Consider the following 6,812-nt stretch of genomic DNA (forward strand, 5'->3'; position numbering starts at 1 on the left):
AAAGACAAAAACCATATGATTTCACTCATATGTGGACTTTAAGAAACAAAGCAAAGAACAAAAGGATACACACGGACTTTTAACCATAGAGAACGAACTGATGGTTGCCAGAAAGGAAGGGGGTGGGGGGGGGGAGGGGAGAACTAATTGATGGGGATTAAAGAGGACAATTACTGTGATGAGCACTGAATCATGTGTGGAAGTGTTCAATCAAGTACACTTGACTCTAATGTAACACTTAATTATACTGGAATTACAATTTTTAAAATTCCAGTTTTATAGGATAAATAAGCTTAGAGATATCTTGTACCACCTTGTGCCTACAGAGAATGATACTCTCTTGTACACTTATAGATATATGAAGAAGGTAGACCTTATATTAAGTGTTGTCACCACATAAAACAAAAAGGGAGAGAGACGTTTGGATGCAGCTAAGAGATTTGGTAGGATTCCATGGCAGAATGCATGTAGGGGGTGAATATCCTATTTCCTATTCCTGTATAACCCTCTAGCTCAGGGATGGGGGCACAGCTGACTTCAGGGTTTATCACAGTGATGCTTTGTAGCTCCCAGTTCTGTAGGTCAGAAGCCCAGACATGGTGTGCTGAGTCCTCTGCTCAGGGTCTCAGAAGGCCAAAGTCAGGGTGTCAGCAGGGTTTACTGGCTCATCTCTTCTGGAGCTAGGGTCCATTTCCAAGTTCTTGTGGTTGTAAGCAGATTTCAGTCCTTGCAAGGGTAGGACTGCAGTCGCAATCCTAGCTTTCTTGCGGTCAACCAGGGGCTACTTTCAGCCCCTCAAAGCTACTTGCATTCGTTGACATGCGGTCCCCTCCATCTTCAGACCAGCGACAGAGACTGTCCTTAGTGCCAGATCCTTCTCACACTTCAAATCTCTCTTTTTTTTCTTTTTTCTCTTTTGGGAAAAGATTAGTCCCTCGTAAGGGCATGTCTGATTAGACCAGGATCATCTCCTTTTCTTCAAGTCAGCTGATTGACTTAGTTACATCCGCCAAATCCTCTTAGAGCAGCACCAAAACTGGTGTTCAGACAACCGGGAGAAGGTGTATGTGTCCCAAAGGATGGGGATTCCAAGGGTCATCTCAGAATTCTGCTCACTTCGGTAAAGAATCGGGAGGGTCTAGCTGGGCACATCTGAGGAACTGTGGAGCCATTAACTGTGGCTGAGAGTACAGAATGGTGAGTTCAAGTTTAGATACATGAGGTGAAGCGTTTAAGAGAAAAAAAACCCAACTGAGTAATAATTTGTATATAAGTATGTTTCCTGCCAGGTTTATAGGGGCTGAGCCCCCATAGTATTTTCTCATTTAGGAATTTTCATCTATTGATGAAAAAGAAATATGTTATAAAAAGGAAGTGATCTTTAGGGACTATGGGGATGAAAGAAGTGCACTTTATAAAAATATTTTGTTCATTCCAGCTCTCTGAAAGTTCTGAAGAAGATTCTCTAACTCATGATGGGTTATAAAATGTGCCTGAAAATGAGGGGCCAGAGTTTTATTCTCTAATAATTCTCGAGAGAACCTGGCCCCAAGTTTTCAGTCCTGTTGGCATTTCTACCTCATGGCAGGAAATAGCAGTCTGCTGGGTAACAGCTTTGCATATTTCTGCCACCTGAAGATCTCCATGTGGGGGGTTACAAGGCTAAATTTCCTTTTTCCTCAAGAAGCTATCCATAAGCCTAAAATAACGGCAATACAGGGGAGCACTTCCAGAGCCTACAAAATGGTCTTCCATTGTCCAGCGAAATAAATTGCCATTGTTTCTCCCACCTTCCCTCAAATTACTGAGATGCCAAGCGTTGCAGGTGGGAGAGAAAGGCTCAGCATAACCAAGCCTTCTCTGCCTTCATCCTACCGAGACTGGGATGCAGAGAAAGACTGGTAAATACGATGAATCTAACCAATATTTCAGAGATGTGTGACATGCCAATGAGATCCATGGATGGAAATAAAGGTAAAAATCTGGACAGTGGATAGATCATAAAAGCCATTTTATTCCAGGACTGGATTGTTTCATGTTGTGTTATAGATGCCTGGCAACTAGGTCTCTATGAATGTGTGTGGTTTTAGTCTTTCAAAATTTGTCTAATTTTTTATACAACTTTATCGAGGTAATGTTAATATTTAAAGTGTAATTTGATCGGCTTGACAAATGTATATACCTACGAAATTATTACCACAATTAAAAATAACATATCCATTCACCCCAAGAGTTTCCTCACACCTTTTTATAACACCTCTCTTCCTTTCCGTCTCCATACTCTGGAATCACTGAACGCAATCAGTATAAATTACTTGGAAATTTTCTATAAATGGAACCACATGTGACATTTTCTTTTCCTGTCTAGCTTTGTTCATTCAGCATAATGGTTTTAAGATTCTTCCATATCATTCCATGTCTCATCCGTTTACTCTTTTCTGTTCTGGAGTTCTGTTCCCTTCAATGGATATGTTAGAATTCAGTTCTCCTCTTGCCTGTTGGTGGACATTGAGGTTTCCAGTTTGGGGCTGTAACAAATCATACTGAGGTGGACATTTGCGAACGTGTGCTTTTGTCTCCCTTCAGCGAATACCTAGAAGTAGAATGACTACATTATATGATAAATTATGTTGACCTTTAGAAGCTGCAAGGTCATTTTCCAAAGAGCTTTAGCATTTTTCCTTCCCTTCAGCAATGTATGAGCATTCCACTTGTCCCACGTCCTTGCCATAACGTGGCAGGGTCAGTCCTTGGAATTTAAGTATAAATTAAATTAATGGCCGTGTAGAAATTGTGGATTTAGTTTGCATTTCTCTGTTGGTGAGTGACGTCGAGCATCTTTTATGTGCCTATTGGCCATTTATATATTTTGTGAAGTGTTCACATTTTTTGGCCCTTTTTAAAAATTACTGAGTTCTATAAGAGACTATGGACTCTGAAAAACAACCTGAGGGTTTTGAAGGGGCGGGGGTGGGAGGTTGGGGGAACAGGTGGTGGGTAATAGGGAGGGCACGTACTGCATGGAGCACTGGGTGTTGTGCAAAAACAATGAATACTGTTACGCTGAAAAAATAAATAAATTTAAATACTGGAAAAAAAATTACTGAGTTCTAAGATGTCACAAGGGTTTAACCCAGAGAGTATCCTAACCAAATTTATGTTTTAGAAAAAGTACTCAAGCGGGGGGTATTGAGGATGACTCTCAGCAGAGCCAGACTGAAGAAGGGCTGGCGGAGGGACAGGCGGCACTTGGCAGCCAAAGGATGCTGCAGTCCTTTGCAGTGCATTAAGGGGAGATGTCTCTGAGATAGACTTGACAGGTGCTGGGGACCGCTTTTACCTATGAGGGTTCATCAAGGAAATCTGACTCACTAGGAGTGAGGGTTTAGAATTCCAGGGGAAAATAACCACCACCAAATTCACGACCACATTTCTGTGTCATCCCCACCGTGTGCCGAGCACAGTTCTGAGCGTTGTCAAAAATATTAACCAGGATTGATTCTCATAACAGTCCCAACGAGGTGGGCATTATTATTACCCACACTTTACAGAGGAGGAAACCGAGGCAGAGAGTGAAAAGGTGTCATGCCTGTAATACACACACACACACAAACACACACACACACACACACACACCCCTCAGTGTGATTAAATGTATAGAAGACCGGATGGTTTGAAGGGTAGTGAAACATGGTTTTGGAACGAGACACTATTGAGCGTAGATGCTGTATGTACCACACACTGGCTACATGACTGGGGCAAGTTTCTCAGACTTTTCTGATTTGAAAACAAGGATACTGCTTTCCATGAGACCGGTGCAAGCAGTAAATGAGGAAGCTTGTGCAAAGTTTCTAGAACAGACTGTGTGTCCAGCGAATGTTTGTGTTCGTCCTGTTTTTCAGTAGATGTAGCCATAGGAGCGAGGAAGATGGTCCGGGAAAGCCTGGAGAAAAGGATAGAGCAAAGAGGTAATAAGCCTAAGCAGTGCTCCCTCGGTGACAGTATTCCAGGCGTAAAGGAAAGGGACTGGGAGAACTCGTGCAGTGATGTTCCCTAGAGACTGGGATTCCAAAATAGGGCGCGGCTGAAGGTCACGCCTTCCCAGCAAGGGCACGCAGGGAAAGTCTGTCTTACCTCCTACACTAGATCAAGGTACACTTTTTACACACCAAAGCACTCTTAGGATCTACTGTGACCAAAGTCGAGATGTGATATTTGTGAGGCATTTATTTACTTTGTAACACTTGAACTATAAACGTAGAATGTGCTCAACAAGGAAACAATTTGAATAATACAGACCAGGATGTACTAGGAATCGAGAATCTTCGGTACCTGCATGCCCACAGGTGCACCACCAGTACTGGTCAGTCTGGAACGTCCCAGATCACTTTGTGTATGCCTTCGTACACAAGAATGTGGCACCCTTCACGTCAGTATATACACACTCTTTAATATGTACATTATAATAATACAAAAAACCTCAGATTTTTAAATTGTGGTGTAACAAAACTCTGTTATACCATTGTTTATCATTCTCTTACTGATGATAGGTTGATTATAATTTTTTCTATAATAAATTTGACTGCAGTTAACATTCCAGTGTAGGTAGGAGAATGCAAATGAAACTGTGATCTAAGGGCATGTGTATTTTAAATTGTGGTGTAACTGCAAAATTGCCCTCCAAAAATAGTTCAGCAGTTTTTGAAGCCCATAATAGCTAATATGTATCGAATATTTACCAGATGCGGACACTATACTAAGGGCTTTACGGACAGCATCTCAACAAACTCTACTGGGTCCATCCTATCATTGCTTTCATTTGGTAGATAAAGAAATGAAGGCCTGGGAAGGATGAGTAAATTGAATGAGGTAACTAACGTAGGTAAGAAGTAGTGTAGGAGTGATTTGAACCCAGATCTTTGGTAGTGTCTGTAAATCATGCTGATTCTTTTTTTTTTTTTTTGACAGAGAGAGAGGTCACAACTAGGCAGAGAGGCAGGCAGAGAGAGAGGAGGAAGCAGGCTTCCCGCGGAGCAGAGAGCCCCATGTGGGGCTCGATCCCAGGACCCTGAGACCATGACCCAAGCCGAAGGCAGAGGCCTAAACCACTGAGCCACCCAGGTGCCCCTCATGCTGATTCTTTTACTTATCACTATGGGTTTGATTAATACCTTCCTCTTTCATCAACTCCTTCTCATTGCTAGAGCACATTTTTGAATCTTTCTTCTTGGCAGAACATAGCATATAGGGGTGGTAAATATGTCCAAGTTCTCGTATGTCTAAATGAGTTCATTTTATTGTCACTCTTGAATGATAGTCTGGTGTGAGCAGTGGCTGTTATAGAATTCTAGGCTCAGACCCATTTTCCCCACAGTACTTCATGTGTCCTTTTTCATCTGGTACCCTGATGTACGTGAGACGTGTGATGCCCAACAGATTCCTTTTCCCTCCCTCCCACCCTCTCACCCTCCTCCTCCCCTTTCTTCTTCTCTTCGTCTCTCTTTGTCTCTTTCTCATCATGGGATTCTTTCTCTATTGTTGAGTATACAGATTTTCAAAAGAAATATCTGGATCTGTGAATCTGTAAATCTATCTTTTTTAAAATTTTTAAATCTGTCTTTAATTTAGGGAAGACGGGAGCTTCTACTGGGTAGATAGGTACTGGGTCTCTTGGATCTGTTTCCCACATCTCAATGTTTTTTCTTGATTTGCATCCCTATCTTTTTAAAGTTATGTTCTAGGGGTATCTATTAGCCTGATATCTGTCATTTTATTTATAACTCTATTAGATATTTTTTGAAAGTGTTTCTGACCTTCAAGATGTTTTCTTCTTCAGTAGCCTGTTTCTAGCCGTAGTCTCTGTGGGGATGCTGGTTTATGCTGTTATGCACTGATCACATCACAATATAATATTAAATCAGGATGAGCACTGAAATTAAAAGAGCGTAAAATAGGTGGGATTTGAATGGCCAGTGCATCCAGTAACCAGCCCTATCATACTCGGTGGTCCCTTTCTGTAAGAGACATTTTGTATCGTCTCTTCTGCTGTCCTGACATGCAATCCATAGATCCTGTAAACCTGCTGAATTAAGAGGAAACCCCACTGTAACATAAAGGAGAAATCAAGGGGAAGCAATTGAGCACAGAGTACACATTTTGACATGTATGTGCTCAGCAGCTCTTCTCTCAAGTGAGCGGTAGTTGGGGGCACCTAGGTGGTGTGGCGGGTTGAGCATCCAAGTCTTGGTTTTGGCTCAGGTCATGATCTTAGGTCATGATCTCCAGATCGGGAGATGGAGCCCTGCGTCCGTTAGGCTCCACGCAGAGGTGGCTTAAAGACTTTCTCTCCTTCTCCCTCTACCCCTACCCCTGCCACCCCATCCCCCAGGACTCTATCTCCCTCTCAAATAAGTAAATAATTTTTCTTTTTAAAAGTCGCTGTCATCCGTGGATGGAACTAGAGTGTATCATGCTTAGTGAAATAAGTCAATCGGAGAAAGACAACTATCATATGATCTCCCTGATATGAGGACATGGAGATGCAACATGGGGGGGTAGGGGGATAGGAGAAGAATAAATGAAACAAGATGGGATTGGGAGGGAGACAAACCATAAATGACTCTTAATCTCACAAAACAAACTGGGGGTTGCTGGGGGGAGGTGGGATTGGGAGAGGGGGAGGGGGCTATGGACATTGGGGAGGGGAGGCGAACCATAAGAGACTATGGACTCTGAAAAACAACCTGAGGGTTTTGAAGGGTCAGGGGTGGGAGGTTGGGGGAACAGGTGGTGGGTAATGGGGAGGGCACGTT

This window comes from Meles meles, chromosome 7, assembly GCF_922984935.1.
Source record: "Meles meles chromosome 7, mMelMel3.1 paternal haplotype, whole genome shotgun sequence".
In the NCBI taxonomy this organism is placed as follows: Eukaryota; Metazoa; Chordata; class Mammalia; order Carnivora; family Mustelidae; genus Meles; species Meles meles.